General features: G+C 43.0%; 1 long non-coding RNA gene across 1 annotated transcript in view; it reads right to left on the reverse strand.

Moving 5' to 3' along the window:
* The window catches only part of LOC107671307 (uncharacterized), a 22122-nt gene that overhangs the window by 6533 nt on the left and 3510 nt on the right, over window positions 1–12079 (reverse strand). Inside the window, exon 3 of the long non-coding RNA XR_001632185.1 lies at window positions 11117–11304. This is a non-coding gene — a long non-coding RNA (uncharacterized LOC107671307). The remainder of the gene's footprint in view (window positions 1–11116; window positions 11305–12079) is intronic.

A 12079-nucleotide genomic window follows, 5' to 3' on the forward strand; every position in this document is an offset into this window, starting at 1 on the left:
GTCTACACTGGGCGTGACAAAGCGACCGTTGCAAATCATATTGTGTCAGTACTAAGGTTGTGCCCTATTGACAAAAAATAATATCTCAATATTTTCTGGGATTTTATTGATAAAGATAATTAGACAATATTTTGCTGAGTGTGTTATTGTGCTGATATCTTAAGGATACCGTGGACAGCTGACTCCTAAAGTTTTTGATATTCTTCATATTCTGTGTGGTCAGTTCACAGCAGTGATATAAATTAATATTTTCCAATAAGTTTAAATGTATTTTTACCTTTCATGGGCATTTTTACCTTTATAAAGCCATTTTTTTCTAAAAGTGTGCATCATCTTTTGAGTCAAATTCTTACATTTAATCAGTCAATTATAATAATAATACATTTAGGCTGTTACTAAACAAACGAAATCAGTATCAATAAAATTCATCTTCGCAGAAGTTGCATATGAAGTGTCTTTTAGATGTATTTACACATGTTAATGCAGCTTAGAGGGACATGGGATATATTAATAGACTGAATCATGCAGTGAAAGAACGCACTCTAAATGCACACTCGCACTAAAGCCTGTGTTGGTCTAACCAGACTTCATCTCGTCACGTATGCGTGCCTCTGTAGGTGTGTTTTGTTTGGTTTTTGCAATATACTCGATAATGTCATGATGTCTCACGAGTTCAGTATTTGCACTAAACCTGTGCAGATTTGGCTTGCATGAACTTCCCCAAGAAATTAATGAGTGAACATAACTTACGAAAAGTAACCCGCCAAATTGGCTAGTGATTTGACAGCGTTACCCGCCACAGCTGATTTTTACCCGCATTTGGCGGGTTGGCGGGTGTTAATTTCAAACCCTGAGTGTGCATAATGTGTCCACGTGAAAATCACTCACAGTAGCCTCATGTGTCTTTAAAATTAAATGTGTTTTTCAAATATGTTTCAACAAACTTGGCATAAATTTGAAGAAGATTAAAATATCTGAAACACAACAGTGAGAAACGACTTTATGTTTCATGTAAAAGCAATGAGAACCTCTCTCTGAGGAAGGAAAACGGATATCAGCTAGACCCAAATGAGGACACTAATAGCAAAAATGAACAACACCATCATAAACATTCAGACAACTGGAAAACCAATAAGATCTCCCTTAACAACAACAAAATGGGCACCGCAATGAATCCCCACACCGCTAACAATAAATCTGCACTGTCCATGAAAAATGTTGCAAATTTAGATCAGCCATTCTCAAACTCATTCTCTTCAGGACGAACATATTTCCCAGCATCTGATAGAGATGATTTATTAGCCCAAAATGTTATTTCACTCTATTGGATAATTGTAAACAGAGACCTATGTAAAACACAAGAGGAAAATCACCCACTTCTTTAGTGACAGATATATACTGAACAAATGCCAAATTGGCTTCTTACCAAAATGTCACACATCAGATGATACACTCTGTGGACTGTAATCGGCTAACAATTCAGCCGAAATATAGGCAAAATCTTCCACGTCTTCATTAATTTCAAAGACAAAAAAAAAAAAAATTGTTTGGCATGTGAGCGTCTAAATCAAATTGACTGACAGCAGTATTGCAGGAAAACCATCATCAAATCAAAATAAACAACTGTTGCAATTGGCAACAAACACACAGATCTCCTCACTCCAATATATGCATTAATGAACTGGTGAGAACCCAACAAGGCACAGACTCAACAAACATAACGTGCCATAAAATGGACAAACAAGGGCTACCAAACGGAGACAAATAGTCATTTAAAATAACCAAAATCATTTTTGAATGAAATCTACATCCCACATCTGAAACCTGAAAGTTTAGTTACAAGAAATGTGAATTCATACTACAGAAAAAGGGATGAAACTTATCTGTAATTGCATGTGTTTACATTTATGTTCAAAAACACTCATGTACATCACTTGATATCACATTTTTTATTGTCACTACCTCTATTACATGTATATTTGAATATGTGTGCAATATTTATTCATTCTTTGAAAATGTTGGAAATGTAACCTTGCCAATGCCAGTAAGGCAACCATGCTAATAAGCTCTTTTTTTTTTGGACCTGAAAGGAATTGAAAGAGAAAGACAAAAAGATATGGAGGGAGTTTGAGCGAATAAGATCTGTCTACATCTTCACTAAAGATCTGATTTTCTTGTGGCCCTGAGGGGTCAACAACTGCAGATGAACCAAATGATACCTCTATTACATGTATATTTGAATATGTGTGCAATATTTATTCATTCTTTGAAAATGTTGGAAATGTAACCTTGCCAATGCCAGTAAGGCAACCATGCTAATAAGCTCTTTTTTTTTTGGACCTGAAAGGAATTGAAAGAGAAAGACAAAAAGATATGGAGGGAGTTTGATCGATTAAGATCTGTCTACATCTTCAAATGTTGGAAATGTAACCTTGCCAATGCCAGTAAGGCAACCATGCTAATAAGCTCTTTTTTTTTTGGACCTGAAAGGAATTGAAAGAGAAAGACAAAAAGATATGGAGGGAGTTTGAGCGAATAAGATCTGTCTACATCTTCACTAAAGATCTGATTTTCTTGTGGCCCTGAGGGGTCAACAACTGCAGATGAACCAAATGATACCTCTATTACATGTATATTTGAATATGTGTGCAATATTTATTCATTCTTTGAAAATGTTGGAAATGTAACCTTGCCAATGCCAGTAAGGCAACCATGCTAATAAGCTCTTTTTTTTTTGGACCTGAAAGGAATTGAAAGAGAAAGACAAAAAGATATGGAGGGAGTTTGAGCGAATAAGATCTGTCTACATCTTCACTAAAGATCTGATTTTCTTGTGGCCCTGAGGGGTCAACAACTGCAGATGAACCAAATGATATGCAAATTAAAAAAAAAAAAAAAACAGTGCCACAAATTGGCTTGTGTGCGTGGTGCGGCCCTTCTCATCTCAGACAGAGTTTTGTCCAGAATTTCTCATCTACACCAACATCACGGCAGGTTGACAAATGGAGTTGTTGAATAAAAGAGAAAAAGTAATAATAATAATAATAATAATACAACATGTTAAAAGAACAACGTTGAAAGCAATTTGAAATGTGAGGATTCATAATAGTCTTATCTTGCTCTCCTCATGTCTTTTTGTCTCTGTGTTTCTCTGAGGGGGGATCAAAAGCAAAGAATCACTTTTCATGTGCTAATGTTATCTGCCTCCTTGAGGAGAATTCAAATTAATGATTGTATCATTATTGGTTTGATAAACTGTGTTTAATGAAAGAATTATATCAAGGATGTGAATCAAAAATAAGAAAGACATTGTAGGGTATTCCTCAAACTTTCCATTACCATGAGAGGCTTTGAAATGCAGATATTGCCTGATGCCATGAGATAAGGTCAGATCCATTTCTAAGAGTGCCAGGCTGTCATAAACATCACAAAAGGGCAGTTAAATATTTGGTTCATAGGGCCCTAAAAAGTAGGTTTAGACAATAAGGAAATTTTCCTTTAAAATACTTTTAAACAAACATTCATTAAATGTTTAGTTAATTTATTCCCTGATTCTCAGCACCATTTCAGTGTTTATAATTCAAAAAATAATTCACAACTTTTTTGGTGAATTACTTTTTTATTATGAATTACCTTCATAACTTTTCATAATAACCCTATTTGGACACTGGAATCACAATTAAAAATGTCTGAATTTCACTGCAATATATATAAAATATCAAAGCAATTGTCAACAACTGCTTTTCTCTTCACTAATTTAATTTTTCTTCATCATTTTGCTCAGTGTCTTTGAATCATCTGGTGTTTTGGTGATTTTTAGTGGATGCATGAAGTCAGTTCTCCTCAAGTTCACACAGGTGTTCAAGCAGAGTATCCACAGTTGTAGACATTACATCACATTAACTAGCAACATGATGCACTATTATGTCACAACAACGAAGTGCCACATTATTGTTTAATTTAATTTAAATAGTTATCTATGACAGCTCCTTACTGCTATATAATAAATAAAATGCAAAAAAGGTAATCATGACATTTTATTGAACAATTTGGGCTTTTTTCTTTCAAATCTGAGGGGAAAAGTGAGAATTATGAAATATAAACAGAATTTCTTTCACGAAATTCTTAGTTTACTTTAGCAATTCAATTCTGAGTTTATATCTTGCAACTCTGACTTTTGTTCTTGCGATTGCAAGTTTCTGAGTTTTGTTCTCACAATTGTAAGTCAAAATTACCTTATTTTATCCTGTGGCGGAAACAAGCTTCCTAGTTATCTATTTAACTATGTTATAACATAACATAACGTAACGTAACCTAACATAACATTAGTTCCCTTTCAGTCGGTCACTCTCTATGTCACATCGGTGATGACCGACGAATTGGGATCTCGCCAGAGTGACCAATCCACTTCGAGTGTAACTAAACGAGCCAATGGACATTGGCATGCGGATTTCGCATCTGGCTGCCACACCCCGCAGCGTGGGTATAAGAGGCAGCAGGTGCACCGCATTAATTCATCCTTTTGCTTCGTAGCCGAGCGGTGGTGCATCACTACTGCTCTCCTGTCCCTCGAGTGATTGCAAGAACGAGTGCGGGCGTTACGGCACAGCAGCGGTGGTAACGGTTTCACGGGAGAAAAAAAGATCGTCTTCGTGGCCAGCTTCCCTGCGTGCTTCAGCACTAAAAGAGCAATCTCTAAAGAGCAACACAGGTGATAGCGTCTTTTTAAAGATGCCTTATCACCCGTGCGTTTCTGGATGTGGTCGTTACCTGGCGCCTCTGGACGGTCACGATCGCTGCCTCACATGTCTGGGCATTAAGCATGCTGAGGAAGCGTTTGTGGATGGTGCATGTTCTTCTTATGGGGACATGACCATCCCGGAGTTGCATAAAAGACTCTGTTACGTCAAACGTGGCATGTTCCCTCTGCCTTTGCCGCGATCCAATGCCCGGGGAGGCGCTGCGTCCGGTGGAGTCGGAGGTGATTTGAGGATCACGGTGAGGGCTTCCCCAAGGGGAGTTCCTCACCCCTCAAGCACTCCGCAGCCGGTGGAGTTTCCGATGGAACGTGCTGGGCCCTCTGCAAGACAGAGTGCACCACCCGTATCCCTCAGTGCTCCCTCTGACGACCAGATGTCGATCGCTGCATCGGAGGGCTCTCTCTCTCTCTCCGGGGATGACGGCCCGGCTGCGTTGCCCCCTTCGGGTGTGGTAGCGTTGCCCGAGCCAGACCCAGAGATGACGGCTATGCTTTCCCGGGCCGGGAACTGCGTGCTGCGATGGACCTCGCGCTTCGAGCAACGAAGGTGACCGCACAGTCTCTGGGTCGTGCGATGTGGAAATCGCAGTCCTGCTGGTGAAGAATGCGATAGAGCCGGTCCCTCCAGCCGATATGAGGTCGGGGTTTTACAGCCCTTACTTCATTGTACCCAAGAAAGGCGGTGGGTTACGACCGATCTTGGATCTACGAGCCGGTCCCTCCAGCCGATATGAGGTCGGGGTTTTACAGCCCTTACTTCATTGTGCCCAAGAAAAGCGGTGGGTTACGACCGATCTTGGATCTACGAGTTTTGAACAGTGCACTTCACAACCTGCCGTTCAAGATTTTGACGCAGAAACGTATTTTCGAGTGCGTCCATCCCCAAGATTGGTTTGCAGCGATCGACCTGAAGGACGCGTACTTTCATGTCTCGATCCTCCCGCGGCACAGGCCATTCCTGAGATTCGCGTTTGAGGGTCGGGCATATCAGTACAAGGTCCTTCCCTTCGGGCTGTCCCTGTCGCCTCGCGTCTTCACCAAAGTCACGGAGGCAGCACTTCTTCCTTTGAGAGAACGACTGGCTCATACTCACACAGTCTCGCGATCAGTTGTGCGCACACGGGGACTTGGTGCTCAGACACCTCAGCCAGTTGGGTCTTCGGGTCAACTGGGAAAAGAGCAAACTCGTGCCAACGCAGAGGATCTCTTTTCTTGGCATGGAGTTGGATTCGGTCAGCCAGACAGCACACCTCACCCAGGAACGTGCTCAGTCGGTGCTGAACTGCCTCAAGACTTTATCAGGCAGGACGACGGTCCCACTGAAATTCTTTCAGAGGCTCCTGGGGCATATGGCTGCAGCCGAGGTGGTAGTTTCCGCTCGGTCTGCTCGATATCAGACCGCTTCAGCACTGGCTCCATGGCAGAGTCCCGAGGTGGGCGTGGCTACACGGTACTCACCGGGTTCAGATTACCCCGGCCTGACGCAGAACCTTCAGCCCGTGGTCAGATCCTTCGGGCAGGAGTGCCCCTTGAATAGGTATCCAGGCATGCTGTGGTGTTCACAGACACCTCGGCCACCGGCTGAGGAGCCACGTACAATGGGCACGCAGTGTCACGGATATGGACGGGGCCCCACCTGCGTTGGCATATCAATTGTCTCGAGTTGCTGGCAGTGCACCTTGCCCTGAGCCGCCTCAGAGGGCGCCTTCGGGGCAGGGACGTACTGGTCCGTATGGACAAAACTGCGACCATTGCTTATATCAACCGGCAAGGCGGTTTATGCTCCTGTCGCATGTCGCAACTCGCCCACCACCTCCTCCTCTGGAGTCAGAAGCATCTGAGGTCACTTCATGCTGTTCACATTCCTGGGCTGCTCAACCGGGCAGCCGACGAGCTGTCCCGAGCTGCGCTCCCCGCATGTCACAACTCACCTGCCACCTCCTCCTCTGGAGTCAGAAGCATCTGAGGGCCCTTTGTGCCATTCACATCCCAGGAGTGTTCAATCGGGCAGCCGACAAGCTGTCTTGAGTGGCACTTCCAGGGGAGTGGAGACTCCACCCCCAGGTGGTTCAGCTGATCTGGAGACGGTTCGGAGTTGCTCAAGTAGACCTGCTTACATCTCCAGAAACCACCCACTGCCAGTGGTTCTACTCCCTAACCGAGGCAATGCTTGGCATGGATGCACTGGCACACAGCTGGCCCCGGGTCCTGCGCAAATATGTGTTCCACCCAGTGAGCCTGCTCGCACAGACACTGTGCAAGATCAGTGAGGACGAGGAGCAGGTCTTGTTAGTGGCTCCATATTGGCCCAACAGGACCTGGTTCCCGGAACTCATGCTCCTTGCGACAGCCCCTCCCTAGCCGATTCCTAGCCGAGGAAGGATCTGCTTTCTCAGAGAAGGGGCACCCTCTGGCACCCGCGACCGGACCTGTGGAAACTCCATGTTTGGTCCCTGGACGGGATGCGGAGATTCTATGTGACCTACCCCAGGAGGTAGCTCTCACTATCGCTTCAGCACAAGCTTCGTCCACAAGACGGGCCTATGCGCTGAAGTAGAACCTGTTCGTCGAATGGTGTTCCTCTCACCAGGAGGACCCCCGGAGATGTTTGATCAGAGCCGTGCTTTCCTTCTTGCAGCTTGGGCTGGAGCGAAGGCTGTCCCCCTCCACCCTTAAGGTTTACGTTGCTGCTATTTCCGCCCACCACGACCCCATAGAGGGGAGGTCGGTCGGGAAGCACGATCTGGTCGTCAGGTTCCTTAGGGGGCCAGGAGGTTAAATCCTCCTAGGCCTTCCTTCCTGCCCTCTTGGGATTTGGCATTGGTGCTATGAGCCCTACAAACTGCCCCCTTCAAGCCTTTGGAGTCAGTCGAGTTGAAGTTTGTTTCTATGAAAACCCTACTCCTGACTGCATTGGTCTTGATCAAGAGGGTGGGGGACCTGAAGGCATTTTCGGTTGACGAATCGTGCCTTGAGTTTGGGCCGGCTGACTCTGCAACACTGAGACCCCGGCCTGGCTACGTGCCCAAGGTTCCTACCTCTCCCTTCAGGGACAAGGTAGTGAACCTGCAAGCGCTGCCCCTGGAGGAGGCAGACCCAGCCCTAGCTTTGCTCTGTCCTGTACGCGCACTGCAACAGTACGTGGATAGAACTCCTCCTGGGCACTGGCTCGTGGTGCCTCGCTAGCAGATGTTTGTGGAGCTGCGGGCTGGGCGACTCCTAACACGTTCGCTAGATTCTATAGCTTACGTATCGAGCCGGTTTCCTCCTGTGTTCTCACCTCAAACGGGTAGTGGCACTGAGAGGCCCGGTTCAGAGTCGGCTTGCGGCATCCTTAAAGCCTGATTCTCCAGAGAGTTCCCTAACCGGGCAAACCCTGTCGAGTCCTCCAGCACTCCAGTGGCCAGACGTGGCGGAGCGTCCGGCGCCAGGCCTTTCAGCCAATGAATTCCTGAAATCTGGTGTGAGGCTAGTGCCCATATGAGTGACCCTATTGGGATCCCATATGTGTATGTCCACGGTACAGTTACTAGGACCGTGTTTCCCCTGGCAGACCACGTTCTGCCATCTCTAAATGATGCAGCCTGAGCCATCTTAGAGACTTCCATGTGCAGTAGGGCCCTACGGGGTTACTCCACGTGAGTAAATGTCACTTAACCCCCTCTGGGAGGAGGTGACTCTGCAGCATGCCCCTTCCAAATGGATAGTGCATGCTTTCCCAGTGTTATCCAAGTCCTGCTGTTGTGTTGCGAGGAACAGCAGTGGTCGACCTTCTCTGTGTAGAGCCTGGTCCTATCGTCTGCCTTATAGAAAGGGTCAAGGGGCATACACAGGGCACTGGAGGGGGCAGCACCTGTGGCACGTTGGTAGGGATCCCAATTCGTCGGTCATCACTGACATGACGCCGAGAGTGACCAACTGAAAGGGAACGTCTCGGTTACATATGTAACCCTCGTTCCCTGAAGGAGGGAATGGAGACGTCACGTCCCGTCGCCACAGTTGCTGTACCACCGCTGATCTGCCGGGTCACTGGCTCGACTCCTCAGCAAAAACATGAATTAATGCGGTGCACCTGCTGCCTCTTATACCCGTGCTGCGGGGTGTGGCAGCCAGATGCGAAATCCGCATGTCAATGTCCATTGGCTTGTTTAGTTACACTTGAAGTGGATTGGTCTCTCTGGCGAGATCCCAATTCGTCGGTCATCACCGACATGATCATACGTAACCGAGACGTTATCTATTTTATCAGTTCAAATTTTTGTCAAAGTTTTCCTTTAAAAGTGTGTTTGCTCTTGTTAAAATAAATGCCACTTGGTTTGACAATGTTCATCTATTTTTAAGTGTGTCTTAAGTGTCTAAATTCTTTTTTGGGCCACTGTACATGGATAGAAAGTCAACAGAAAGTCAAAGTTTCTGCAAAATAACTGCTGTTGTGTCCTGAATGACTATTACGACACCACAGGACGTCAACGTCTCCAAACTCAGTGAGCTCTGTTATTTAGTTCTTCATTTATTCATGCAATGTGACATCTGCACTGTCTGTCATGTGTATTAGGGCGAAACATGTCTGATCTGACAGTCTGCCACAGCAAACAAGACTACAATCACAGAAAGAGGGGAAAAAAGAGTGCAGAAATCAAAAGGCACAATGAGTGATTTGTTCATATTGGAGGGATGTAATGCTGTACTTGACTTCTTTGAGTTCTTGAAGACTGAAACATGTTTCTCTGAAGATCTTTTAGCTTTAGCAGTTATTTAGGTGTGAGTACAGAGAGAGATGCTGCCACTGCCAGTCAGATAGATGATGCCGAGGATATCACGTTCAAAAAGAACAATGATTTATCACTTGTCTTCTGAAAAGTGTCCTTTAATTCACCTTTATAAAACAGATGGTTGAGGTTCTAAAATCTTACTGGATGAGCCATGTCTGAAGCCAATTTAATTAAGCAATAAAGTATGTGAAGTTGTGCTTTACAGTTACTATTTTCATGACTGTAATGCTGGATTGACCAATCAGCATCCCAGAAAGGCACAACACAGGCCGATATACACACAGGTCTACCTGCGGGACCACATATAAACTTGTATATTATTCTATGGTTTTTAATTCTGCATTCATTCTCTCTCTCTCTCTATATATATATTATATATCTATAATATATACTAGTATAGGAATGTTGGCAGCTTTTATCCTATTGCTGCTGGCTGTGCATGATTTAGTCATGCTTTATGTTTACATAACCATGCTTTATGTCTACAACACCCCTCAGAAACCCAATAAGTTTATCAATTTTATTTTCTGTGATGGCATATTTCCTGTTAATTATACCTGTATAAGTATTTCCTGACATTAGTGCTGGACAAAAAAACGTCTTGTTATTCTTCTAAATAAGGTTATTATAATTAAATAATTGGGTTGGGACATCTATATGGGTAGCATAAACTTGTGAAAATGATGTGTGCTTAATTGTACTGAATGTGCACTTGTATTGTACTTCAAATCTAAAAAGTATATTTTTAAAAACTGTTCTTGCAGATAATATATTTATGAAATAAAAGGTCATTTAAGTGTTTTTAAGTAGAACACACTTTCATGACTGTTTCTTAACACACTTAAGTCACTTTAAAAAAGGGCACTTTGTAAAATTAAAAGTTTTACTTTAAAGTACATTTTAAATAATTATGTTTTAATAATCTTTTGTCGTGCTTTAAAGAAGTACACTTATTTTGATTGTTGACTAACATACTAACACACATGTAAAGTACTTGATTATTGTTTTAACTGTAGTGTTATTCAGTATCACATCTACAGTAAATACATTTTAAATGTTCAAGTGTATTATTTCCACAATAAGTATTCTTTTTAAAAGTATGTTAAATTGTACTTCTTTTTCACATGACCTCAAAGCTAACAGATATGAACTAAAAGCGATGCTTTCATGTCATCTTTATGGTAAAATCACTGTAAAGAACAACCTGAAATGGCTTATTGTTATTGTTTTTAAAAGATAGTTCACCCAAAAATGAGAATTCTGTCATTTACGCACCTTCATGTCATTCCTATGACTTTCTATATTTTTGATAAACAAACAGTTTTGGCGACCGTTGACTTATATTGTATGGGGGATAATCAAGAAAAAAAAAAGGCATTTCTTGAAATATATTTGTCTATGCTCCACAGAAGAAAGTAAGTCATATAGTTTTGGAACAAAATTAAGGAGAATAAATGATGACAGTATTTTAACTTTTGGGTGAACTATCCCTTTAAATAAGCCGATAAGTTGGTCACCCTGTAACACAGTGATGGTTGGTTGTGTGTGTTTAACTGCAGTGGTCTGCTGTCTGCGAAGCTCTCACCAACTGTCAGCACACGTCAAAGCGGTGGGCAGAGCACAGCTCATCTGGATGAGATAGCGGGAGAGCCAGTGGGCGTGACAGTCTTAGGGTTTGGGGAGGAGCCAGATAAAACCTCCTCCTCAGGGACGGACTCTATTGCAGACAGTAATTGATAATATTCATCCTCTCCATCCAGAAGCTTGATCTGCCTGAGAAATGAGAGAGAAATATAAGAGGGTCACTGATACATTAAGCCAAACAGAGCATAAACTGTAAAAAAATATAGGTTCGGCTAATATAGGCTAAAAACTTGCTTCATGTAATATCTAAATTAACTGGATCTATCCATTAAAAATATTGGTCCCACTTTATATTAAGTGGCCTTAACTACAATGTACTTGCATCAAAAAATAAGTACAATGTACTTAGTGTTCATATTGTATTGCAAAACACTTTTGCTGCTATTGAGGTGGGAAACGGGTAAGGTTAGGGACAGGTTTGGTGGTATGGGTAGGTTTAAGGGTGGGTTAAGGTGTAAGGGATAGGTCAACAGTGTAATTATAAATGTAATTACAGAAATTAATTACAGATGCAATTACATGCAGGTATTTTTAAAATAAGTACAATGTAAAAACATGTATGTACACAATAAGTGCATTGTACCAAATTACTAATTTAAATGTAAGTACATAGTAGTTAAGGCCACTTAATATATAGTGGGACCAAAATATTAATTAATATAACTGAATTAACCTGACTGTATTAGGGTTTTTTAAGGGTGAGATCAAGTAGTTCCCTTTCGATACTTCACTCGTACTGCATCTTGCTTAAGATGCATATGGGAAAAAGCCTTTTTTCTCCTGAACTGAAGCCTATTTCATTCACGCAGTGAAACTGCACGGCCATTGGTTCGTGCAGGGCTTTAAAAACGAACCAATGGCACGGCAGCGGAGCTGCACGAGCCTATGGCGACGAAGCCCGCCA

Source organism: Sinocyclocheilus anshuiensis, unplaced genomic scaffold (assembly GCF_001515605.1).
Source record: "Sinocyclocheilus anshuiensis isolate Anshui unplaced genomic scaffold, SAMN03320099.WGS_v1.1 scaffold284, whole genome shotgun sequence".
Taxonomy (NCBI): domain Eukaryota; kingdom Metazoa; phylum Chordata; class Actinopteri; order Cypriniformes; family Cyprinidae; genus Sinocyclocheilus; species Sinocyclocheilus anshuiensis.